General features: G+C 35.2%; 1 long non-coding RNA gene and 1 pseudogene across 9 annotated transcripts in view; one reads left to right on the top strand and one right to left on the bottom strand.

The window, feature by feature from the left end:
• Window positions 1–27,907, top strand: part of LOC144305908 (uncharacterized) — a 108,085-nt gene that overhangs the window by 16,596 nt on the left and 63,582 nt on the right. For 2 of the 9 annotated variants that reach the window (XR_013372932.1, XR_013372934.1), the window contains 4 exons: window positions 10,211–10,387; window positions 23,778–23,861; window positions 26,014–26,302; window positions 26,629–26,768. This is a non-coding gene — a long non-coding RNA (uncharacterized LOC144305908). Of the gene's footprint in view, window positions 1–1,849; window positions 1,869–10,210; window positions 10,388–10,718; window positions 11,000–23,777; window positions 23,862–26,013; window positions 26,303–26,591; window positions 26,769–27,907 lie in introns of those variants that run through there. The other 7 variants (XR_013372937.1, XR_013372939.1, XR_013372935.1 and 4 more) reach the window with 6 other exon arrangements.
• LOC144306254 (acidic leucine-rich nuclear phosphoprotein 32 family member B-like) lies at window positions 485–1,240 on the bottom strand (annotated as a pseudogene).

Genomic DNA, 27,907 nt, shown 5'->3' with positions numbered 1-27,907 from the left:
GAGAATAAATGTATGTAATGTTGGCTTAAGCTAATGATGTTCCAACTCTAGCTTTGGAATTCCATTCAGCTCAGTTTCAATTACAATTTTTTTTTTCAAAATGCTAAGATTTTATTTGGAAAGCTTCTTTGTTGTACAGAAAGTAAAAAAGCTGTTAGAGTCTTGGTGTAACCAGTAGCCACAGATAGTTGACTCACCAGTCACAGCTCTCCACGCTACGGCAAGAGTCTTACGTGAAAACCTAACAACACTTAACAATTCTGTTGGAGTGAAGTCTTCAAGCTTGATGGTGAATTTCCCAGAGGAACTAAATGGAGGAAGATGCAATGTCATAGGAACGATTTTTTTTTTTTTTTTTTTTTAGGTGGATAGGTGTCCTGGGGTTTGTATCACAGCTACATTTTTTTTCAAAACAGCTACCAAATCCATATGAGCAGTCCAACCAAAACTGAACAGTTCCTTTTTCTACAGGTTATTCAGGGGCTTACTCATGTCCTCCTTCATCGTCTGTTTCTCTATTCCTCTTTTCATCCTTCTAATTTCTTCCCCCTTTTATCTGCCTCTTCATCTTCATTGACTCCACCTTCATCAACTTCTTCATGTTCAAGTTCTTCTTCCTCCTCACTGACTTCACCTTCATCCTCTTCCCCTTCTCCATCTCCATCTTTGTCCTTTTCATCATCAAATCCTTCCTCCTCCCCATCCTTATCATCATCATCTCCCTCTTCATCCTTCACTTCTTCATCCACACATCCATCCGGGCATCCAAGTCAGGAGCTTCCCGATCGTCTCGGTCAGAACCATCCACGTAGGTCCACTGGGACACGAGTTTGAAGACACCCTCTCAGTAGTCGTTCAGGTTCGTTATTTCCCAGTTAAACAGAGGCAGGCTTTCCAGATATTCCAACTTTTTCAAAGGCTCCAAGTGGATATTGATCTCCCAGTTTATTTCCACTTCAGTTGAGAAGGGTGAGATTTGAAAGTATTTCTGCCAGCATGTCCAGATCTCCAAAGATTCTATTGTCACTAAGCTCAAGTTTTTTTTCAATTTAGATAGCTTGGGGAGATGTGAACCTGAAATCAAGCCTATATTTATCAAACTAAGGAATCCTAAATTCAGACAGTCAGCTGCTAAGCCCTATTTTCCCATCATATGATATACAGTTGTCCAGGACAAGTTCTCAGACAGCCACCAGGGCCCAGTCCCTCAGCTCCAATGGATCTTCCTCTTCGTGTCCATGTTTCTTCCTTCCATCTCTTTTCAAACTTAACTTTTCATGGTGGGGGTAGAGCGACGAGAGGCTTCCTGGCCTGCAGAGCAATGGCCCTTGGGAGGGGTCCACTGGCAGCAGAGGCCAGCTACACAGTCACAGACGGTGTGCAGGCAGGTGAGGGAAGCCCCAAGAGGCCCAGTTCACTTTTCTATTTGGGTTTTCTACCATATAAAATTGTGGGAATTACATTGTGATTATCTAAAAAGAAATGGCATATTTAATTTTTTCAAATGCTAGCATTTAATAAAATAGGATATATGTGTTTGGTTTCTGAAATGCACTTCTTAAAAAAGTATATAAAAACCTTATTTCCACTGGGAATTTTAAGTATTTCTTTGGATCCTTATTGATTATTTTCTGTTAAATAAATGGATTTGTAATCATAAGGAGCTGAGCATTATTGTTTAACAAAATTAGGGAGTATTTTAATGTTATAATGAATAGACAGATATCATCTGTAGTGTAAAGCAGAAAAATTTAAAATAGCTAACATGCAAAACCTTGTAGAATTTCAATCCTCGATACAGCAAAAACCTAATTGATTTTCTAACATAATAAATGTTTTTAATCTTTAGAAAAGAAGTGGTGGCAAATCCTTAAACATTATATATAAAAATAAAAAAGCAATGTAAGTATGATAAGACCATTAACAATAAAAGAAAAATATATGTTCGGCTTTACGGTTAGGTTTTATGAAATTTGAAATCGTTTTTGAATTAGACCAGATTTAGTACTATGCTAAATGGATCATTTCAATACAGTTGTAATGAACATTACCATGTACTGTATAGTAAGGAAATAGAGCTTAGCTTGCCAAACTATCATTCTTGGAAGCTCTGCCAATGCAAAAATAGCCTCCTTCCGTGATATAATATTTAAGGGGATTTTAAGAGGTTTTAAAATTCTTTAGAGAATTATTAGAAGTTACTTGATAAAAGAAGCAATCAGTTGTGAGTTTGAAATAGCATCACATTGCTTGTTTCCCATCTAAAAATCCTTCTGCTTTTGATGGCTGTTCGTCGCTTTGCTCGGCCATTCAGTATTATAAAGGAACTATTTTGTGACCATCTGCCACTTATCTCTTTGGCCCCAAACTCCTCTTCTCAGATCACTATTGATTCTCCAAATGGACCCACCATAAACTAAATGTAGCAATTATTACATTTAGTTTAGAAACAGCCTTTGCCACTGTAAGTTGTATCTAGATTACTAAAGAATCACTCAAAAACAACCAAGAAAATGAAGGCATTTCCTGGAGGCAAAGATTTTTTAATTGCTACAATTAACTTTAAGTCTATATTATCATCATTAGTCCATATTTTCTATTTTTTAAAATAAATTAGCCACACAAATTTCCACATTTAAGTCTTAAGCAAATGCTAACACAGCTGGTCCTCCCAAATGCATTCATGGTATAATTTTTTGAACTATGTGCCATTTCTATTCAAAATTGAAATATCCTTCAGGAAAAAGAAGCATTTAACATAAAAAGGTATTTGAATTAAAATCTTTTCTCTGGAAAGGCAAAACTGTTTGGACAATAAAATTATCACTGGTCGCCAGGGCTGAGGGTCATGGAGAAGAGATGACTAGATGGAGTGCAATGGATTTTTAGTGAAGTGAAATGATTCTGTATGGTAACATAATGGTAGATACATGACTTTATATACGTTTGGCAAAATCTCTAGATACGTACAACACAAAGAGTGAATCCTAATATAAACAATGGGCTTTAGTTGGTAGTAATATGTCAATAATAGTTCATCAACTGTAACAAAGGTACCACATTAACGCAAGATGTTAACGACAGAGGAAATTGGATGGTGTGGCAAGATATGGCAGGGTGAGGAGAGGCAATAAATGGTAATTCTCCATACTTTCTATTCCATTTTGTCTAAAACTAATAGTGATCTAAGAAATAAAATCTATTTGTTTAAAAACAAAATGAAACAAAATCCTCCCTCTTCCTTGCCTCTTTTTCCTTCATTGTGATTTTGTGTATCTGTCCTTAAGTTAATGTAGAAATATGTGGAGAAGAAAATGTTGAAAGTCTGCTATGAAATGAAATGGCCCAAATCTCATGAGATACTCAAGTAGAATTTCTGTCAACATAGATTGTTAACAGACATCATGTTGGCCTGTCCATTTAATTTCATTGTGGTTCGTGAAGCAGGGGTGATGAGCAGAGATCCCCATTTATAACTCCCTGATGGAAACCAATCAATTGATGATCAGACAGGTGTTTAAAAACCATCTTGTACTGACTGAAACAGTTGATGTCTACAGAGTACTTGTCCTCCAACATGTTCCCAGGCCGTGTATGACCAGGGACCCATAATGGATTTGAGAGGGGGGGGAGGTTGAGGGCAGGAGTGTTGTTGTTGTTTAGTTCTTTCATATGTTGAATCTATGTATTTCAGATTTCAATATATATTATGGTGTTTGGCCCTGTCTTTTGGGGTTATTAGAAAGAAAAGGATAAGTGTTCATCAATGGATAAACAGATAAAGAAGACACGGTAAACACACACACACTACACACTTACACACATGCACAGTGGAATACTATTCAGACACAAAAAAGATTTAACTCTTGCATTGTAACAACATAGATAGACCTTGAGGATATATTTTTTAAGATTTTATTTATTCATTAATGAGAGACACAGAGAGAGGGAGGTAGAGACACAGGCAGAGGGAGAAGCAGGCTCCATGCAGGGGGCCCGACGTGGGACTCGATCCCGGGTCTCCAGGGTCACGCCCTGGGCCCAAGGCAGGAGCTAAACCGCTGAGCCACTGGGGTGCCCAGCCTTGAGGATATTATGCTAAATGAAGTGTGTCAGACAGAAAGACAAATACCATATGACCTCACTGGTATGTGGAAGCTAAAACAAACAGACAAACAAAACAAGTTCATAAATACAGAAAATAGATTGCTGGTTTCCAGAGGCAAGGTGGGGGTGGGCAAAATGATTTAAGGGTGTCAGGAGGTAAAAACTTCTAGTTATAAAATAAATCATGGAAATGTAATATACAACTTGGAGACTATAGTTAACGCTATGTATTGTATATTTGAAACTTGCTAAGAGGGAAAAGTCCTTGTCACAAGAAAAAGAAAACGAAAGGAGAAGTGATACAAAAAGTAGAAGATAGGGAGGAATCAAGTGGAAAAGATGGCAGGGGTCTTCCTCATTCTGGTTAGGCTATGTTGTTACTGATTGAATCTGTAGGAGTCCTCATTTATTATTCTAGAAAATGTGTTGATCCAAACATCACTAGTTTTTTTCACTGCAGATTGAAACCTAAGTTTGTAAAATTCAGTTGATATCAGGGCATCTTAGTGCCACAGTGGTTGAGCATTTGCCTTTGGCTGAGGCTGGGATCCCGGGGTCCCGGGATCGAGTCCTGCATCGGGCTCCCCACAGGGAGCCTGCTTCTCCCTCTGCCATGTCTCTGCCTTCTCTCTGTGTTTTTCATGAATAAATGAATAAAATCTTTCAAAAAAAATTCAGTTGACATCATATAATGAAAACAATACATATTTAATAAGATAATTAAATAGTATGTTTACCGAGCACCCTCTTCTACTCTTAAATACTCATATATTTGAAGGGAGTTGTTAACAATGTAATTCACTGTGGGAATTTTAGTGATGGGAGCAAGAGTAGGAGGTAAATAAGAAAAAAAAGGTTAAGAGAAAATCAAGCCATATTCACTGACACTTCTAGGTTAACATGTGCTAAGCTGACATTTGAAAGAGACTTACTTAAAACACATTCATGAGGGATGCTACTGAACATTAGGAATCCCAGAAATGTGTCCCGTGTGTTGTTAACTCAAACCTAAATTCCCCATATTTGGAATAACTACTTTAACTCAAGGGTCACACTAGTATCTCACTTTCCCAATCTTCCTATTTTCTCTGATAAAGAATGTCTCAGTTCATCAAGTGAAAGAGAATAATTTAATGTTTCCTTAACCACTCAATTTTTTGAATGAAAAAAAAAATACTTTCAGTTTAACTAGGGACATGATGTGCAAGTGGGAATGAACAAATCCATTATCTCTAACCCAAGGACATTAAAAAAAAAAAATCCTGCTATAGAAAGAGTCTCCCACATATTCATCATTCTCAGGGTGAACTGTGAAACTTGTTAAAGAACAGATATGAAAAGCATTGCCAATATGTCAACCACCTTAATACCATCCAAACTTCCTGCAATTGCTGCATTTTCTTCTGTAAGAAATGTCAAGATTTCATCAAAAAGTCTTTTAATTTGGATAGTCTCCATACAGTTGTCTGGCTATTTTCACTCTCTGGTTTGCAACTTCTCTTATACCAGTTGTCATTTCTGTAACCTTTCCAACAGCAACTGTGCAGTCTTGGGACCATGATGCAGAATATCTCACTCAACAATCCTCCCACAAACCATCTGTTTCTAGAGACATCAACAACTGTTGGCATTGGGAGATTCTATGCAAAATGGGGAAGAAATTGTTCAAAACGATACCGTGAAACTTTCTCAGAGATCTCAAAACCGTAGCATAAAAGGCAAATAATTGACATACAAAAAAAAAAAAAAAAACAGTATTATTTGAGTAAAAGACTCCAAGTCTGGAAAAATAAAATAAAACAAATAAAACCCAAAAGACCGAAAGTCCCTCACTCTTCCATCACATTTACACAAAGTTGCACATCAATTTTAATTACAATAATAAATCTCTATAAAATTATGCAATATGCAAACAAAACATCTACCCCAAAATGTGAAAACATTCACAAGACATTCACTCCACCAAACATGGCCATATATATATATATATATATATATATATATACTCTTTCAGTATAAAATAATCAGCATCAATCTTTGTGCAAAATCATAAATGGAACTTTATTATCTTCCTGCATCTTGATTTGAAATCCCATTGTCCTTGAGATATAAATGCTCACCAATAATCATTTTTAACTCACTTTAATAGGGCAACTGAATTGTTTTAGACAGATTATTTTTTTAAGACTTATTTATTTATTTTAAATAAAGACAGTATGGAAGCAGGGGGAGAGGCAGAAAGAGAGGGAGAGAAGCCGACACCTCGATGAGTATGGAACCCGTTGGGTGGATCCCAGAATCAGAGATCATGATCTGAGCCAAAACCAAGAGTCAGACGCTCCAACAACTGAGCTATCCATGTGGCCCTACACAGATTCCGCAAGAAATAAGTGCCCCCAAAACACTAATTAGAATTATAGTTGGCAATGTGATTTCCTATACCTTTATTATGATTTCCAAAATAACCTTGTGAAATACAAAGAACAAATATTATCACCAATTTACAGAAAAGTATTTGGTGAGTCCTTCAAAGTCACATACCTCAGAAGTAATAGAGATGGAAGGCAGAAGGCATTTTTACAATTCAAAAACAGGGATCCCTGGGTAAGTCAGTGGTTGAGTATCTGCCTTTGGCCCAGGGTGTGATCAAAAATAAATAAATAAATAAACAAACAAACAATTCCAAACGGTTCAAATTCTATTCAAACATTATTGTTTGGGTTGAGTTTTTAAAATAAAATATGCTTCTCTTCCTTAATTTTCTAATATTACTTACCATCATATCATTGGGGTACATAGACGATAACTGGTTTGAATATAATATATAATATTTTTAAAAAGATTTTTAAATGTCTAACACAAATGCCCAGATCTTAAAAAACTGAGGGGTCTTATGGGTTAGGAACCACATCTGGTTAATCTTACATAGAATTGAATAGCAAAATTATATTATAAAGTTTAAGTCTTACTTTAAAGACTGCTCCTAAAGATCCAAGTTGCCACATAATACAACTTAATCCTGGAAAGGAACTCACAGACAAAATACCTTTCAGATTCACTTCCTTCTTTTTTAATGGATTCTTTTGTTACTTTTTGTTAGCTCCCAGCCTGTTAAATTTCATGTCATTAATGCCTAATAGTTAATGTTTTGGTCTATTTAAGGCCTAAAGCTTAAATGATTTGAGTTTAATGATTAGCAAGTCTGTAATAGTGCTGTGCCTCTCTTTGGATCTCAGGTCTGTGAACCAGAGTCAGAGCATGTTTTATCTCGTATGTATTATTCATCACTCTCATACTCAGAGGGAATTTCCACAGACATGAAAGCACTTTAATTTTTCTTTTTCTAAGGACACATTCATGTCCAATTGGACCAATTACCACAGCCAGTTAACTCTCAATTATGTGGGCAAAACAAACTGTATCACTTAAAAAGGTGTGATTGTCACTACGAGTGATCTTTTTGTAAACGGGCAACTGTGTCAAAGCTATACAGACTTTCCGTCAAAGGGCTGAGTAATTATAAATCTCCCAGATGTTAGCAAACTTCCCCAAAGTGATGTCAAACACGGGCATTCCCTTCCAGTATTTTAGATCATTGGTTCTCGGAGGCAGTTTTGCCTCTCCGTGTAATACTCAGCAATGTCTGAAGCCATGTTTGGATATCACATTGGAAAGAATAGTTATTTGTGTCAAAAATATCAATAGTGTCAAGGCTGAGACACCCTGACCCTACACGGGATCATACGTGCAATGGCTACTCCAAATAAAATCTGGCTACTCATTACCCTCATCAGCTTGTTTTAAATTGTAAGAACTGAATGAACTAGTTTAAGTTATTATCTCTTACTGTAATATCTGATTATTGTTTTTAAATTCTATTTTCCTACTACATATGGTTCTAAACCCTATCTCGAGTTTCTCTTCTGTAGCTTTCAGTGCATTATGAATTAGAGAAATGGCAATTATTTCTTTTTTTACATTGGGAGAGGAGATTCCTAAAGGTCTCGTTTTAGATCTGGGCTGTGAGAATTTCAGCAAATTGCTCCTCCACTGCTCTCCACCTGAGTTGGAGAGAGAGAGAATAGATACATGATACAATGATGGATGGATAGATAAACAGATAAACAGGAAGACAGATAGACAGAAAGATAGAGTAGATAAGAGCTTAAACCCTAGAGCCAGGCTCCCTAGGTATACATCTTGGCTTCACTACTTACTGGTTGTATGTGTACTTTGACAAATAATATACTAGGAGCCTAAGCTTTTAAATCTATAAAATTGGCAAAATATTATATTACTTTATTAAGATTGTCCAGAGGATGAAACACACAAAGCCCTTAGAACAGTTCCTTATGTATAATGTGTTCAAAAAATATCAGCCTCCATGTATTTATTTAAATGTTTCACCCTCAATAATATTGCTTTAAACTTAATAAATAAATTTATTACTTAAAATGATTTTACTTTTTCTGAAACACTAGAATCTTCTGAAAATTACACGATTGCTTTCAATAGCTTCAAATGATAAGCAGATACATATTCAACCATGAACCTCTATAAAATTAATCTAATTCTCAATGTATTTTTGATCATAATTGGAAATGAAGAGTAAAAATGAAATTAGTGTATCACCAGAGAATGAATAGATTTACCAATCCTGCTTTTTCATTTATATTGATTAAAGTACTTTTTGATCACCATTTCAAATGTAGAGTGAAGATGTTTGCATCATCGGAAAATAACTGGATTGACCAATGCTGCTTTTTCATTTATATCTATTAGTACTTTCATGCTTCTGATCCAAATTACCCAGGCTTCAGTAATTTATTTTTCCAGGCTTATAAAGTGCTTTGGGTGTTTTTGATTGAAGTTACTCATTTTTTCATCACTATCATTGATCAAAGTCTTCCTACACTTTTCTTTTTCTCCACAGTAACTTAAATATGTATCCTTATCTTCAACTTTCTGCTTTAATCTTTATCTTAAAATGTCTTATCTCACCATGTTTGCACTGGTTTGTTCCAAATGACTCTTACCTGAGGATTGCCCTCTGTTATGTACTCCCAAGGGATCAAATTCAGTAGGTACAGGGAAATGAGAGAGAGAGAGAGAGAGAGAGAATGAGAGAGAGAGAGAGATGATAGATAATAGGTGATTAGATAAACTTTTATATGTTTATAAGTATATAGCTATAAATATATGATATTTATATATCTATATAGCTGTATTTTAAATATATAGCTACAGATGATGACAGAAGTGGTTGGGTAAATCTGTGGGTTTGTCTTATATAGATTTTGATGTTTACCACAAAGGACATGATGATCCACAGTGTAGGTTTATACAAAGGAAGATCTAGAGTTTTTCTCCATTTAAATGAGATAGTCTCCAAATTATGTTGGTCAATAGTTTAACTGTGAAATCCTCAATTATCTGAAAACTGCCTTCTAATACCTTCAGCCTCAAAAAAAAAAAAAAAAAAAAAAAAAATGCCTTCCGATACCCTCAGTCTTGAAATGGAAGATTGAGGACAAAGGAGTTCTTGGTGACCCAGAGAAGGCATCTGGAGGAGTGAGAAATAGTAGCTCTATCCTATGTGAATTGACAATCATACAGTTAGTTTTGCTGGGATGCATTATGTCAGGTTTTTAACAAACTATCTGTAAGGAAATAGAAGTGTATTTCTCAAATGTACAGATTTGCACGTAAATAACCAGACACAAGACAGATAATATAGCCAATAAGCAAGGAGATATAAGGCATATTGTTTTTTTTTATATATATATGTCAATACCAAAACAATGTTTTTTGGAAAGCTTTCTAAAACAGAACTTTCTATACCACATGCTGAGTAAATAAGGAAGTTTCACAAACCTTTCTTGAAATACCAGATATAATATTTTATGAAATAAGGTTGAGCTTGACAATGTTTTATAACATACCTAATTCTGAAGTAATATAATCTTATAATAATATGGGATATAAATTGAGAGCTGAAAAATGTGTACAACACTGTGCTTCATTAATGAGAACATTTATTTTTTTCCTGGCTACTTTCACTTCTGACACATGCCCCATACTTTCAATCAATGACTACTCCTAGGATGCTGGATTAAATCTACATGGTTTAACTACATGTCTAAAAAAGATCAGCCTGGTGCCTCTGGAAAAAGTGTCATTGGAGCTTGAAATGAAAAGTTGATTTTTTTCTTCATTTTCCTGTCCTGCCATTTCCATATAATCAGCTCAAGTGAACACAGCACAGGAAACACAGATCAAGGTATTGCTTCTTTCTCCAATGTTAACACATTAGTTGGTCTTAGGTAAGTTAATCACTTACCAAGGTGTTTGTTCTTTTCCTTTCTAAATTGTATATTATTTGGAAAGTAACACTATTCTTTCTCAGGCCTAAGTTTGAGGATTTGTAAATTAATGATTTTTTAAAGTACCTTGAGGGGTTTTCTTTGTTATCTTTTTAGGAGAGTAAGTAAACCACACAATTATAAAACAGAATTCAGTGTGACTTAGCCCATGTTTGATTCATGAAGTTTTGCAATGGAGCATTTAATGCATTTCAGTAATGCTTTGATTTACATATTCTTTTTACATAGGAGAGACACTCAAATTCACGGCAGCTTCCTTAAGGTTCATCTTGGTCAAAAATTCCTAGATGATGCAGCAGAGGCTCATAAAATATCTCTGGGAATTCCAGAAAGATGCATCAAAGCTTTGGAAATCTTTTAGGGTATTATTACTCTCATTATTTTTTAGTCACTTATAGGGTCAAACAAAACTTGCAGATGAGAAGAACCTTGTACTTTAAGGCATACACAAAATTTTGACTCTGCAATAAGCAAACCAAGGACTGCTTATGCTTTTTATCCAGCATTTTCAGCAGCAACAACCTTAACAAATGTTCAGTGATTCATACAGTTAATTATTTCTGCTAAATTTTTGATCAATAATATAAATTCTATAAGAAATATTGTTTAAAAATCCAATTAAATTAATAGCGAAGTATTCCAAAACTTAGGAACATGGATCAATGTTCATGTGATATATCCTAGCTACGCATGGTTGTAGGAAATTATGATTTTTGTGAAGCCAACATAGTCCAAAGTGATAATTATATCAAGCATCTTAACACTAACCTTGCTGGGAAATTATTATTGACCTTAAGAAGGTTCTGGTTTGGGGACACCTGGTGGTTCAGTTAGATAAGCATTGGACTCTTGATTTTGGCTCAGGTTATTAGCTCAAGGTAGTGGGATCAAGCCCTACCTTGGGCTCTGCACTCAGCATGGAGCCTGCTTGTCCCCCTCCCTGTGCTCCCCTCTTCTGCACTTGCTCTCACTCTCTCTCTCAAACAAATAATAAAAATAAATAAGATCTTTTTTTTTTTAAGATTTATTTTTTATTTTTTTTAATTTTTATTTATTTATGATAGTCACACACAGAGAGAGAGAGAGGCAGAGACAAAGGCAGAGGGAGAAGCAGGCTCCATGCACCGGAGCCTGATGTGGGACTCGATCCCGGGTCTCCAGGATCGTGCCCTGGGCCAAAGGCAGGCGCCAAACCGCTGCGCCACCCAGGGATCCCCAATAAATAAGATCTTTAAAAAGAAGTTTCCATTTCCCCCTCCCTTTGGTGATTGAGCTCTAATATGATTTTGGTACCTTATGAAATACTCTTAAATATTGTAATATTTAACATATACAAAAATATAAATTTTACATACAGATTGAATTTTACTTACATAGAAAGTGTACTTTTTTAACTTAGCATGGAAAACTATTATATTACAGGTATTTAAGACCATTAAGTTTACCTTCATATGAGGACAATTGATTCTACCATGGATAGCTCTTATATGTCATCAAGGTGCCAGAAATCTCCTTTTTCATATCTGACTAAATGCTCCATCTTGCCCATTCCTGTCTATTTTTCTCCACCTACTTTTTTCTTCATCTCACTCTATATAGTTTCCATCTCTACTTTTCCAAATTATGTTTAGGGGATCCTTAAAAAAATGACACATCTCTTCTCTGCCCATTTCAGAATCTATAGAGAAATAAATGTCAAAGTGGGATTTCCAGGTAAATATCTCGATAATTTAGAGAAAATTTTTGTAAATTATCCTTTTTTCACAAAATCAAGCAACAATAAAATCTGGGCAAAATATAAATTAACAGGCATATTTCTGTCAGAAGCCATCAGGGAGATACCAAGGAAGCCAGGACTTGAGGAGCCAGTATTCTGAAGAGAAAGAAGTTTGTTGAAGTGAGCCTAATGCTACTTTTCCATCACAGGATAATTCTTAAGTGGCAAGGGGTGAGAGGCTAAGAAGGTGGAGCAGAGAATGGCAGCTGAAGTAGGGGCACTTTGAGTTCAACAGTAGGCAGCCTCGATCTCAAGAGTTATGAGTCTGAATCACAGAGCATATCATGTATTCCCTTATATATAAATAGTAATGGCCCTATAAAACTTTAGTTGAGTTTTAGATCTTCCCCTTTATGCTAGAGCTTCTAAGGCCATCCATGAACCAGTTCTTCTGACTTCCACATTCTGATCCAGATTCATCTGGACACTCCCAAGCGAAACCTCAAAGTAGTTATAAAATTGAATAAGTGACAAAACCTTAAGCTTATTTCTCTTAGTTTTCTAACTCATGGCACATAAGAGACAGATGTTTTGCCACACTTTTCTCCACTGGATTCAAGTTACAATAAACGGAAAGTAAAAAAAAAAAAAAAAAAAAAAAATCTGTTCAGGTATTTTTAGTTTTTATTAATAAATTTAATCTGAGAGAATTTACTTTTATGTAAATAGAAACCTCTTTCTCATATGTAGATTCTATGAGAAATGTCCTTAAATGATAAAAGTTTTTCCCATATCTTCCAAATGATCTCCTTCAAATTTTATCACTACTAATTGCAGAATTCAGGTCAGTTTAGTATTTATTTAGAGTGACTAATTTGTCAACTAGTGCAGATACTGTCAGTCAAAACTATGGAAAAATAGCAAAACTACATTCCAGCATCCAGAAACTGTTTACTAAAAAGTCTAGGCTTATTATAGGCACATTCTTATATGCTATGGCTTCAGCACATTTTCTTGTATGAACAATTTAATAATAAATGCAAGTTTTGTAATGGAAGCTTTCACTTAGAGTTATTATTTTTCAAGTTTAATCATGCAAATAATACAATTATCTTCTATTTTGTGTGCAAGTTCTATATATCATGGAGTTCTTAAATTCTAGCTTATATACTACTACGGGAGCAAATGAAACAAAGAAATCGAATATTAAAACTTATATTTACATTTATTTTCACCATAATATAAATAAGAAAATTTAGATTTGCTAATATTTAATATATAAATAAATATCAGAGCTCTGAGTCAAATATCATATGCCAAATGGAGTAAAATCAAAATATTTGAAAAAGTCATAACTACTAAAGGATTCATACTTCCAGAGACTGTAAGTACATTTGGAGTCAATTAAAGTTTGAAAAAGACCAAGATTTTAGAATAAATCCAGGTGTAATTTTAAAAAATTTGAGGTTTTTTTTTCCCTCACTTGATCAGCCTTTTAAAAGATTAGGTTCATAGTTTGGGTATACATATATAAATATCTGCATTACAATTTCCGTTTCTGGAAATGGGATGAAACCAGAGAAATCTGTGGAGCGTCTGATTAGTGCTTAACACAATTAATTGGATGGCTAGTAGATTGGAATTTAGTCATTTCAGGAATTAAATCCTGTGGGGCACAGCTGCCAAAAGTGTCCTATTTTTCACAGATTAGACAATGTTTAATTAATAGATTAAAGGTAAGCCAAGCAAATCATAAGCAGTACTCAGATTTATATTTTGACTAGTCAGATATAATGTATAGCAGAAGCCTATTATGCTTATTTAACAGAGAATCACTCAATTTCGAGCTAAAAAGCATTTGCTGGTTTTGGTCATAAATCATTCTATTTGAGTCACCATCAGTTTGGTTTTATATCCAATATTTATTTAGCTCATTATGTAATACTATTCATGATACAAAATACAGACCATTATTTTGTACAGAAGTATTTTGCTGTGGGATTTGTGGAATATTTATTGAAAAATATTTTCTAAATGAAAATTATAGAGGATATATTTATGGATACTTGACAACAAACACGTACAACGTTATGCCCCTTTCCGGTCTTAGCTAATAGATGATTCCTTTCTAACAGGCAAGTTCTATAGCTCCATATGCTTACATCCTATTTCTTGGAGAATACTGAGAAGTTCTGAAGATGAAAATTACATTGTGGAAGGAACCGTGTATATGCATGCCCAGTCAAATGACTGGGAGATGTGTCACTGTCAAATCTTGACACTAGTCAAAATTTGCTATGCCTACAACGGAGTCAGCTCCATTATGAATGCTAAGGACAGTGACCAAGCACAGACTGTAAAAAAACAAAAAAACAAAAAAACAAAAAAACAAAAAAAAAGCCTTAAATGGGATGTTTACTGTTTAAAACCCACAACCTCAAAACCACAGCTAATACTCCTCATCTTCCTTCTCTACCACCCCTTCTAGATTTCCCTCACCTTCAGCCAACCCTTCCACAGGTCTGCATCTCTTTCTGGGAGGTGTCATCAAAACTCTATCAGTGAGGTGTGAGTCCTCATTTGCCTTGCCCTTACTAGGATACAGCAGATGTAATTGCCTGTGTATATTTATTATCACATACGGAAGCACCAAGAGCTTCCTGTATGAGTCTTTTGAGTTTCAGACATATTCCTCCTGGATCCCTTTAGGTCACAAGAACCCTCACTTCTCATGATAATTACAATTTTCCCCATCCCATTATAGTCACTCCTTTTTTGCTTGCTTGTATATTAGTATGAGGAAACCAGAATTACAAGGTGAAAATTGGAGCTCTAAGCTCACCAGAATTTTACTGAGGCCCTAATGGAATTATACTCCCTTGAAGGCCAGCATTTTAATCCTTTAAAGACCAAAATTCTGGAGAAAAGAATTACAAAAATTATAGCTCCCAAGTGAGTCACTTGGCTAAACAAGAAGTTCCACGCCTCTTTCCACCTCTGATTTCTTAGACTCATTTAATCTGTCAGAAACTTAGCATGTACAACAGTTATTGGTTCAAAATATGTAAGATATCTTAAAAAATAGGACACCAATCTTGCAAAGTATCATTCTCAAAATAGTTTCTGAAGTGTGTTTTTAAAAAAGACATTTCCATTCTTTCAGGACAGCAGCTAGTCAGTGACATCACATATGATAGAACCCAAGGATCCCATAATCATAGGTTCATTTTCAAGCTCTCTTTTCTTTAAAAGCATCCCTTGGTCCAGTATAATTCTAGCAGGAACCTATGTAAGTAAATAAAAAACTCTGAAAGTCTTAGCATAGTGATGCCAAAAAAGCCCTTAGGGCAGAGATAACAAACCCACAGAATACAATTCAAATCTCAGGGGTGATAAATCACTGTTCCCTCCATATAAGAGGAATTTAGGCAGTCGACCTATCACCGAGTGGGGCCATTTCAAAAACTCAACATCAGTCAAGCAATGGCAGGAGACAAGCCAGTCTCAGCAAAAGGAACCCCATGTTTTTGGTCTTATGCCTAGACTCTACTTACCTCTGTCACCATGTCTACTCCATTCATGGGCCCATTGTACAAGTACTAAGGTGGCTGAGGACAAAGCCTATCAGATCTACATGAGTCATCTTGTTCACCTAGTCATAAAGTGTCTCTGTTGATTGAGGTTTTAATGAGACAAGAAGAAGAAGAAGAAGAAGAAGAAGAAGAAGAAGAAGAAGAAGAAGAAGAAGAAGAAGAAGGAGAAAGAAGAAGATCTGCACATGTGCCCACTCCTATCCATCCATCAATACATTTCTTCCTTCTCCAGAGCTCTTAGTCTCTGATCTTTCTTGCTCCTTCCAGACTTCTGTCCAACAAACCAATTTATCACTTCTCAAAATTTTGAGTATACCCTACCTCTAAGAACTTCTCTCATGATATTAAGGTGATATAAACATGTGTACTACTCACAGTTTAGACTGTTGAGAAATTCTACAACTACCCTTATGGCTACACATGCATGTAGCTATGGTTCGTTGGCAGTCCATTTTCAGCTTGCATCAATGTATTGAGCTGAACCATCTGTGAACCAGATACTAGTCTTCTTGTCAGCTCTGAAACAATATCTGCAGTTATTCCCCAGCTGTTGGGTTGGACAGCTTAGTCAAAATGGGTTTATAACCATTAGAAATCACTGCACAGTTTATTTGGCTGTATTTTGTTTGTGTCTGTTTGAGTACCCTCTCCCTCACCCCATAGGGTTCAGATGAGCGAAGGAGGAAGTGACAGCTAACGATGCAATTCCTGCTGTGTTGCATTAGAACTGGCATTATATAGCAGAAATCAACTACTGTACAATTCTTGGGTTTAACCATCTGTATTTAGTTCAATGGAGTTTTAATTTAAATGAAGCTTTGCTAGTTTTAAGTGTTAAGCATTTTTGCGTTAAAGTATTCATATAATATTTTGAAAAAAAAATCTAAGCTTTGGGAAAAGCTTTCCTACCCACAAAACGGTTACCTGTTCATAAAACTTGATTGTATCTCTGGACTAATTGCAATTGGGTTCTGAATAATTAATTTCCATGTCATGTTGGCTCAGTGCTGCTCTTGCTCAACTTTGTGACTTAGTAGATCTAATAAGACCCATCACTTGATGACTAGGACTGCTCATGTAGCCTTACTGTCCCATGGTTAGTCACTCAGTCTCTAGTAGAGCCCAATGCAAGTTTAGAAGCTACTTTTTGAAAGTTAGTTTTTTTTTTTCAATTTAAATTCTATTAGCCAACATACAGTACATGATTATTTTCACTGTTGACAGTGATTCTCTGCTGCAGAAGACATTGCCTTCCTCCAGAACATGAAAGGTCTATTATGTCTATGGGGGGTCTAAATAGTCTATGTACCTTTTACTGAAAGATTCCAAGAGACCCCAAAGAATTGTATCTACTGGGTCATATAGTCTGAGCAGGAAAGAAACAGGAAAGATACAAAAACTTGATATGCAGACCTGTCCACTGCAGCTGCATGTGAGCTCAGAATATTGAATGGATATGGAATGAGTCATCAACAACCAGCATTTATCTATGTATGCATTGTGCTAGCATTTGTCTATGTGTGCACTGATTTATCATGCAAATGTTTTTTTACTCCTACATAAAATACAATTAAATAAAATATAAGTTGAATGAAATGTAGAAAATAAGGTAAAATAGCAGAAAGAAAAGCCAGGAATGAAATTTTGTGTATAAAATCGTGTAAAGTTTGCTGCACTGAAAAAACACACAGCATCATTTAATGCCAGAAATGAGGCAATCAGTAAAACAAACAAACAGAAACACCAAGAGAACAACAACAAAAAATATTGGAAGTGTATCAAAGGGATTCAGGAGTCCTGCAACAGCATAAATAAAGTGGAATTGGAGTATAAAATGAAGTATAAAATAATAAATATCTAATATTAATATTGATATCCAATACATTTCCATATTAACAAAATTACTAAACAGAATATGCATAAGAAAAAAATTAAATATCCTGTGTAGATAATTCCAACTAATTTATGTAGATATTTAAGAATGGAAAGAAAAATTCTCCACATATTAGGTGTAAACTGGCATGGTGACCTCCTTCCAAAGTGTATAGTACAATACTTTGTTATAGGAAGTAGCAAGGAGGAGAGTAACTGTACAGTGGGGAAACTGAAAAGCCACTACCTCATCCAGGTGATCAAGGTCAACATCAACAGTGACGAGCAATGTTGACTGTATGTACCCTTGATATGATGTAATGAGAATAGTAATTTACCTGAGTGTTCTTCTTCCCAAAACCTTTAATTATAACCAAATAATAAGAAAAAACATTAGATAAATGCCAGCTGAAGAATGTTCTAAACCATCTCACCAGTACTCAAAACTGTTCAGGTCATCAAAAAACCAGCAGAGTCTAAGAAGATGTCCCAGCCACAAAAAGTCTAAGAAGACATGACAATTAAATGCATTGTATTATCCTGAATGGACTCTTGGAATAGAAAAAGGATATTAGATAAAAACTAAGGAAATCTGAATTGAGAACAGATTTTAGTTAATAATGTATCAATACTAGTTCATTAATTGTGACAAATGTACCATCCTAATGTAAGCTGTCAATAATAGGGAAAGCAAGGAATGAAGTCTATGTAAATTCTTTGTACTAGTTTCACAATTCTCTAAATCCAAATTATTCTAAAATAGGAGTGCATTAAAAATTAAGCATATTAGTACAAAGATTAAAAGGCACAATACTAGAATATATTATATAAGGTAATTAAAAATCCATTAAAGATAAGCTACTATTTCAGAATAATGAGGGATAAAACAAGATATTAAGAATGAATAAAGAAATAATTGACCTATGTAAAATATGAAGCAAAACTTGAAAATCAAAAGCTACAGGATAAAAATGAGAACATAAAAAAAGCTCTGGAGAAACAAAGATCTGTGTGGGAAGCTGAGAAAGGAGCTAAAGCTTAATGAGGTAAAGTCTACACTTAAGGAGAAACAGAAAACAGATGAAGGAGAGGCTGAGATGAATGGAGAGGGGAACAACATCTACGTAGAAACAAGCCACATTTTCCAGCGACATCAAATGTATATAAGAAGATCGCTGTGCATCACGGTCCTGGATAGGAAATCCATCCTGGCTAAGACCCTTAGCACAAAGGACTGTTTTTATACTTTTTCTCTCTGCCTCTTCCTTATGCTCAAGTCTTTAGAAATGAGCTAAGCTTTCCAAAGTCCTTTGCTTTTATACTTCAGATAAAGTCGAAGGTTAACAAGTGGTTGTGAGCAACTAAAGTAGCTATGCATTTGCTTGTGCCGTTAAAGTAACTTTTAAAAAAGAAAGGAAATAAAAAGAACTTTGAAAGGTGAAAATAAATGTTTAGATCTGGGGAGCAACTGGGTGGCTCAGTCAGTTAAACACCAGACTCTTGGTTTCAGCTCAGGTTGTGATCTCAGGATCATGAGATGGAGCCTGGCACTTAGCCCCAAGCTCAGCTCAGAGTCTGCTTGACACTCTCTCTCTCTCCCTCTACCTCCATCCCATTCTCTCTCTCTCTCTCTTTCTAAAATAAATAAAATCCTTTTTCAAAAAGTTTAGATTTGGCATTTCTTGAAAACAAGATTGTATGAAAAGTTAGGTGACTGTAATTTTCAATTACAGATGCTATATATGTACCATCTTGGAGATAATTAATTAGATACATCAAAGGTATATATATCTTTAGCTGAAATAATTATTATAACTGAATATGTATCAATCATACACATTTATGCATGGTCTTATTAAAATTAAAAATATTCAGAGAGATATGTTCATCATTTTGAATAATCTGATTTAACTTTCAGAAATGTTTTTCTTTTGTCTTTACATTTCTCCTATACTATCTTCAACATGTTTTAATAAACTTATAGGAAGACACGTTTTTATAAAATAAGTACATCTTTTTCTGAGCTTACCATGAATACAATCCCTTTTCTCAGAAAATGCTTTCAAGTCAAAATACCCCCTGAGAGGCAGAGCTCTAAAAAAAAGGCAAATGGGAATCAGGGTATCTGCTATATATCTAAATACCTTAATAATTCATTAACTTACATCTGCCTGGGTGGCTCAGTTGGTTAAGTGTCTGACTCTTGATTTCATCTGGGGTTGTGATCTCAGGGTCATGAATCTGCCCCAAGTCACTCCATACTGGGTGTGGAGCCTGCTTAGGATTCTCTCTATCCCTCTCCCTCTGCCCTTCGTCTCTTCATACATGTGCGCTCTCTCTCTCTCTCTCTCTTTCTCTCTCTCTCTCTCTCTCTCCTTTCTCTCTCAAAAAAACATTTAAAATCCATTAACATAATTTTTTCATCCTTTTCATTATGTAATACAGCAGTTGTTTAGAGAACTAAATATTTTATGTAAATATGAAAATAATATTTTAAATAAATGTTTGAAATATTTGTTACAAAGGAGTTGTTTTACAGTGATTAACAATTTTTTAAAAGGAAATTATTCATCTTCATATTTCAAAAAGCATATTAATATTGTCATTGGATCAAATCAAATCGTTTTCACATATTCCACTTTTTATTAATATTGACTACTTTTTGCATTTGAAGTAGAACTTATGACTGAGAATGTGTGAGAAATAAAGTAAATTAAGATTTGGAAAGAAGTATGTTAGACATTATTTTTACATATGAGAAATTTCCTTGTTATAGTTACATTAAAAATTTTACGATACTTGACTATCAGAAATAATATGCAAAAACTTGTCTTGAAGGGAAGGTTTTTTGTTATTGAACATACTTAACTGTGGTTTTTTTACAAACATCTTACAATTTCTTTTACTATCACATACCTAGTGAATTTTTTTTCACTTTTAACTAGATTCTATTTTAATCTGATGGCAGACTAAAGACTGTGTTAAGGCACAAAGTTAAATTATTTTGGAGCTGTAAGAAAGACTCCAGTGTTAATATAATAAATTTCTCCTTGTACAGAAGAGAGTAAGTCCAAATCAACAAAGATAGCTATCAGCTAATCAGAATCAGGTATCTATGAGTAATTTAATTACATCAAAGGAGATAATGTATGTATATGTCTCATGATGGATGAATATTCTAGTTCATAAGGTGTACATTCCACTGGAATTTTTAAATAACCACAAAGAAATTCTATTTGTAACGTATATTAGAACATATAATTATTGAAGAGACTGTCTTTCTTCCAATGGATAGTCTTTCCTCCTTTATCGAATATTAGTTGACCATAAAGTTCAGGGTCCACTTCTGGGTTCTCTCTTCTGTTCCATTGATCTATGTGTCTGTTTTTGTGCCAGTACCACACTGTCTTGATGACCACAGCTTTGTAGTACAACCTGAAATCTGGCATTGTGATGCCCCCAGATATGGTTTTCTTTTTTAAAATTCCCCTGGCTTTTTTTTTTTTTGGGGGGGGGGTCTATCCATTGGAAGAAAGACAGTCTCTTCAATAAATGGTGCTGGGAAAATTGGACATCCACATGCAGAAGAATGAAACTAGACGACTCTCTTTCACCATACACAAATATGAACTCAAAATGGATGAAAGATCTAAATGTGAGACAAGATTCCATCAAAATCCTACAGGAGAACACAGGCAACACCCTTTTTGAACTTGGCCACAGTAACATCTTGCAAGATACATCCACGAAGGCAAAAGAAACAAAAGCAAAAATGAACTATTGGGACTTCATCAAGATAAGAAGCTTTTGCACAGCAAAGGATACAGTCAACAAAACTACAAGACAACCTACAGAATGGGAGAAGATATTTGCAAATGACCTATCAGATAAAGGGCTAGTTTCCAAGATCTATAAAGAACTTCTTAAACTCAACACCAAAGAAACAAACAATCCAATCATGAAATGGGCAAAAGACATGAACAGAAATCTCACAGAGGAAGACATAGACATGGCCAACATGCACATGAGAAAATGCTCTGCATCACTTGCCATCAGGGAAATACAAATCAAAACCACAATGAGATCCCACCTCACACCAGTGAGAATGGGGAACATTAACAAGGCAGGAAACCACAAATGTTGGAGAGGATGCGGAGAAAAGGGAACCCTCTTACACTGTTGGTGGGAATGTGAACTGGTGCAGCCACTCTGGAAAACTGTGTGGAGGTTCCTCAAACAGTTAAAAATAGACCTGCCCTACGACCCAGCAATTGCACTGCTGGGGATTTACCCCAAAGATTCAAATGCAATGAAACGCCGGGACACCTGCACCCCGATGTTTCTAGCAGCAATGTCCACAATAGCCCAACTGTGGAAGGAGCCTGGGTGTCCATCGAAAGATGAATGGATAAAGAAGATGTGGTTTATGTATACAATGGAATATTACTCAGCCATTAGAAACGACAAATACCCACCATTTGCTTCAACGTGGATGTACTGGAGGGTATTATGCTGAGTGAAGTAAGTCATTCAGAAAAGGACAAACATTATATGTTCTCATTCATTTGGGGAATATAAATAATAGTGAAAGGGAATAACGGGGAAAGGAGAAAAAATAAGTGGGAAATATCAGAAAGGGATACAGAACATAAAGACTCCTAACTCTGGGAAACGAACTAGGAGTGGTGGAAGGGGAGGAGGGCGGGGGGTGGGGGTGAATGGGTGACAGGCACTGAGGGGGGCACTTGATGGGATGAGCACTGGGTGTTATTCTGTATGTTGGAAATTGAACACCAATAAAAAATAAATTTATTTAAGAAAGAAAGAAGAAGAAAGAAAGAAAGAAAGAAAGAAAGAAAGAAAGAAAGAAAGAAAGAAAGAAAGAAAGAAAGAAAGAAATATAATTATGTTGCTTGATGGTTTTCTAATACATCACATAAAAAGGAAAGACTATCGCCTGCTTATCTCAATATTTGGCAGCATATCCTAGGTCCCTCAAGCAAGAAAGAGTAACAATTTTCCTGACCACATTTTTTTATACAAAGATTTACAACATTAAGCACATACATATACAGACATGCGCAAGTACATACGATGTATATAAACTCCATTAATATTTTAAAGTATAGTTTTTATATAAATAGATATGAAAGATGCGTAGAAATAGCAAATGGAAATATATGGATGAAAATAGTTAAATGTTGAATGAAACAAAAGGTGTGGTTTTAAGCTCCTTTTCCTTTTTTCCCCTTAAACTCATCTATATTTTCTAATTTTTCTAGGATAAACTGCTTGCCCAGTGAAACTTTCTAACAATAAAAATTATTTTACAATGAAGCTGTATTTCTAAGCATAAATATTTCTTCATGAAAGCAAAGCCAAGTCGTATATTTTTCAAAAACAAAGTGGGGTAATGACTAATGATATATTTTAAATATATGTTTCAGCATAATAGAAAAAATAGTAAAGGATCATTTATAAATATCTAGGCTTCAATTCTTAGTGTGTTTAGTTTGTCAAACTCTAAAAGTAAAGTATCAAAGCATAATTCATTCCAAAGTGCTTTTTAAAAGATTTTTTTTATTTGAGAGAGAGAGAGAGTATGAGCAAGGGGGGAGAATTAGAGGGAGAAGCAGACTCCCCACTGAGTAGGAAGGGCAATGTAAGGGTAGATCCCAGGACCCCGAGAACATGACCTGAGCTGAAGGCAGATACTCAACCAACTGAGCCACCCAGGCACCCCCCCAAAAAGCTTTTTAAAAATTGCGACATATTTTTTAATATATATATATATATATATATATATATATATATATATATATATTAATTCCAGTGTAGATAACATGCAGTATAATATTAGTTTCAAGTGTACAATATAATGATTCAGCACTTCCACACAACACCCGGTGCTCATCACAACAGGTTGCTCATCACCCATCACCTGCTTCACCCATCCCTCCACCCACCACCTCTGTTTTTTAATGTTTTTCTATAATTTTTTTACCAGCAGTTAGATACTTGAAAATTGGAGTGGATTAAAATAAACAAAAAACTATTTCCCAAATGAAAACAACTTATCACATGTTATAATTTCTGTTTATTTAGAACCTTTCCACCTCCAGATGCTTTTTAAGATCAGTTCATAAAATTCCTTGAACAAGAAAACATTTCATCATGTGGAAATAAATAGTAAGTTACATTTTTCTTATTTGGATTCTGTATTTTTTTAGTTTTATTCCAAAAGAATCATTGCCTACCAAGAAAGTGACCCGAATTGGGATTTAGAGGAAAAATAAACACAATTAGAGAAAATAAGAAACAATATCAACAACACTAAAAACTGTAACAAAAAGACAGTGGAGAAATAAAGGAGTGAAAAAAAAATAAAGAGGACTTCATATGAGTGTTAAAAGTAAGAGTAAAATAGTACCTACTCACAGGACATGGAAGGCATAAATTCTATGATAATGATACAGGAGAGCTTGGTTCTTGTCTCACAGAGTCGAAGAATGAATCTCGAGGACACAGGAGAGTGAGTAAAGTGATAGAAGTTTATTAAGGAAAGATACAGAGAAAGCTCTCAGGAGTGAGAGGGGTCCCGACACGACATGCTGCCACTGAGGCCTTGTAGGGTTGGCCTTGTAGGGTTGGCCTTCTATTGGAAGGCAACCAGGGAACCTACATCCTTTTAACATTATCTACTGATACCACCATTGAGTAAGGCTTAGTGATAACACCTTTAATGGCTTACTTCCCTTTTTAGAGTCTGGTGATTTTTTGTTGGCTACAAGTAGCTGTTATCACAAGACACCCTCCCCGCCCACACCTAGGGCAGGGTGGTCTGGCTTGTTCCCTCATCTCTGGTTTCCTTACCCCTCAGCGTTTTTGGGGATTTTTGTGAGCCTGCTTCCGTGGCCCCCTACCTAGCCCTGCCTAGCCCCATTTATCCCTAACTCAATAAGTCACGTAAAAATGGCTATTTACCACTTTTATGCCTCAAATGCCTGTTCCAGTAAGCTTCTCGTTTGTCATGGTGTCAAAATTAAAAGAAAAAAATTCAATCATAATTTTTGGTTTTATTCCATTTGACTTTCCTTTAGTTATTGAGCCGGTCTGAGCCATATTTTCCTTAAGCCACATTTCCTTTATATTCCTTTATATATATATATATATATATATATATACAGAGAGAGAGAGAGAGAGAGAGAGAGTCCATTCTGAAGGCTTGTCATAAGAATCACTTTAGCTTATTACCGGAGCCCACTGAGAGCAAGTAATCCGTCCTATTTGCCTGTCTGTTCCTAGTACCTACCCTGGAGCTTGTGCATGGTACATAATTGATAAATACCCATCCCTTTCTATATAAATAAAGTCTTTCTAAGCAGATCCTTGATTTTTAGGCATATCGAAGTGAAAATATTTTAGACTCATATAGGCAGGAGTTTGAATTCCAGCTATCCACTTTCAAGTTACATAACATTAAGCACATAATTTGATCCTCATTTTCATCATTTATCGGATGAAAATTTAAAAAGAAGAAACAGCAAAACAGAGACAAAAGATCTTTCTACTTTACAGCATTATCGGAAATATGAATAATGTTGATTGTAAGGCTGGCTTTCCTTTTTCACTTGATCAAGTCAGATTTTGCTGTGCAGACTTTCGAATCTGATTACTATTCTTACCAGTTTCCAGAGGAAAAGCAGCCCATTCCCTCCCCTGGCCGGCCACAGAAGGTGCTTTGCTTAAAATAAGTGAATAGAGCTAACACAATTCATACCACTCTATGTCCTCTCCTGGCTTATGAAACAAGCTGTAGACTCAAAGTCAGAAAAAGCAAAGCCTGTTGTTTAAGGAAAAGTAAAACAGCAACAAAACTGTCCATTTCCTCCTACGGGAGCTATATTATGGGCTGTAGCTGTACTCTCCAACTAAAATTAGTCTTGGTATAGCTCTTTGCACCTCAACAAAAATGGCTTTTTTCCTTCTTCTCTCTAAATTCCTTGATGTGGAACGGGACTTTGTAAGTTGAATTTCTTGTCTCTGGTTTCTCCATTGCTTATGACAAATCTGCATCAGTCTTTCAAACAACCTTGCCAAAATGTACTGGAAAACAGGGACTCATTGAGAGTTACTTGGCAATTTTAGTTTAATCAAATCCAAGTCTCCTAACACTTCCCTTCTCATTGGAGCAAGTCTATCCTGCTAGGAACAAATAGAACCCGGTGTTCAGCCTTGTGAGTGACACACATTTAGTAACCTTGCAATGGGTGACTGGCTATTTGTGAGGGACCAAATGATATATTTATAAGCAGATTTTCTTTTCCTTTTAATTTCATAGTTTTTCTGCTTTCGCATATTTGATCGGAAAGGGAAGACACATGCCTCTCCTAATATCCCCGCCTGGGAAATAAAGTAGAATGGGGAGGAGGAATGCTGAGTGGTTCTGCAATCCAGTGAAGAGAGAAAACAAAGACAATGTGATAAAGAAAAAGAGGTCTTGTGCTGACTGAATGCCCTAACCTGAGGGCTTTGCAATTGCTTAGTCCATTATCTACATCCCCAGGATCAAATGTGAGATATTTAGAGATATTTATCAAAGAAAGGAGGAAATAAAGCCACAAAACAAGGTGAATTAATGTAGGGAAACCATTATGTTAAATGCATTCTCAGTATAGGAGAGCAAATTCAAATAAATGGGTAAAATACATGTATATATAAGAAAATATGATTTTATAAAATTTCAGAATAAGCGTGTTAGCAAAAGCATGTTGGCCGGCAGGATGTTTCCACTCTTATCATCATGACCACATTATGGCCGTAAAGTGAAACAAAAATAGGACTTATTATTAACATGTCTTTCTAGCAATGAATTCTATGGTATCATCTTTTTTAGTGGCAATCTTTCTTATTCTCTAGATGAGATGAATATTTATGCTTGTCTCCTGTGTTCCAGATAAAAGGAAATGATAGCACATTCCCTACTAAGTGAAAAAGTTAGCTCTGCACTTAACTGGCTTTCAACTGCAAACTACACAGAAAATATTGATGCAGATAACATAACAGGCTTTCATAAGAAACACGCAGATTTCATAGGTAAGAAAGAAATTAAGATTAATGATGCAATAATGGCTGGTTTAGTGTGTAGAAGATAGTTCCCTGTGGGCATTGTCTTTCTCATTTTTATACTTTATATATGGCCTTATTTTGAGAATAACTCTTACTTACATAGAATCATTTTCGACACGAGCTGTTATTGTCATCTACAGATCACTGGTAGCCTATCACCATGTGTTTCTTTTTTACACAAATAAATGAACCTAACATGTGTATGATTCCACTTTATTCTCTGGTTTAGTCTTAAATCAAGAGAAGTAAATGCAAATGTACTCAAAGAAAAAAATACTAGATATATAGGCTTTTAAAATTCTACTCGACCTCAGGTTTAAAATGGAGGAACAGTCAATTCTACAATTCTAGATAAGACTATGGAAAAACAATCATTTAAGAAACAATGGTTTTCCTAGCATACAGCTATATAATTATGGCCTGGTCATTCTTAGACGCATTGTTGACGTTGTTTTGCTTTTAAAAAATTGAAACAAGGCAGGTGAAATGTCCTAAATGGTTGTGTGCTGGAGGTAGGAAAGAGATTGGAGGAGAGAGTGATTCTCAACAAAAATGTCAAAACTGAGAATATTTGCAAGGTGGAGATTTTGCCCAACTATGAATCAATTTCACTTCTTTATGCCGTTTGGGTTTCCTAAATGAATGGATTCTCAAAAATTCATGGCAATGGTATCATGTTTTTGTAAACTGGCTAAAATTACAGATGTGTATATAAATCCGATACTGGTTTCACGATTTTTTTTTTCCTTAAAGCTTGAGATGTCTGCAGTACATTTGAATGAATCATTTCAAAACTAACTAGCATTTTATATATATATATATATATATATATATATATATATATATATGTATCTTGAGTACAGGATTCAAAGTGATGACTCTTCTTACTTTAAAATACTAAAGAAGAGAGTCCTTAAATTTATGAGTGGTAGGATGATACTGCTTTTCTTAGGATAGTGCACTAAAAAAGTGAACATGCATTTCTATTGCTTTATTATTGTGCAGTGGCAGTATGTTTGGAAAGCAAGAAGAGACCACAAATGGCCACCATTTCCTTCCTCAGCCCCCTAAATATTTATTTACCTATAATTATATAATGTGTGTGT

This window comes from Canis aureus, chromosome 36 (assembly GCF_053574225.1).
Source record: "Canis aureus isolate CA01 chromosome 36, VMU_Caureus_v.1.0, whole genome shotgun sequence".
Lineage (NCBI taxonomy): Eukaryota > Metazoa > Chordata > Mammalia > Carnivora > Canidae > Canis > Canis aureus.
This window is presented reverse-complemented; position numbering and strand designations above follow the sequence as displayed.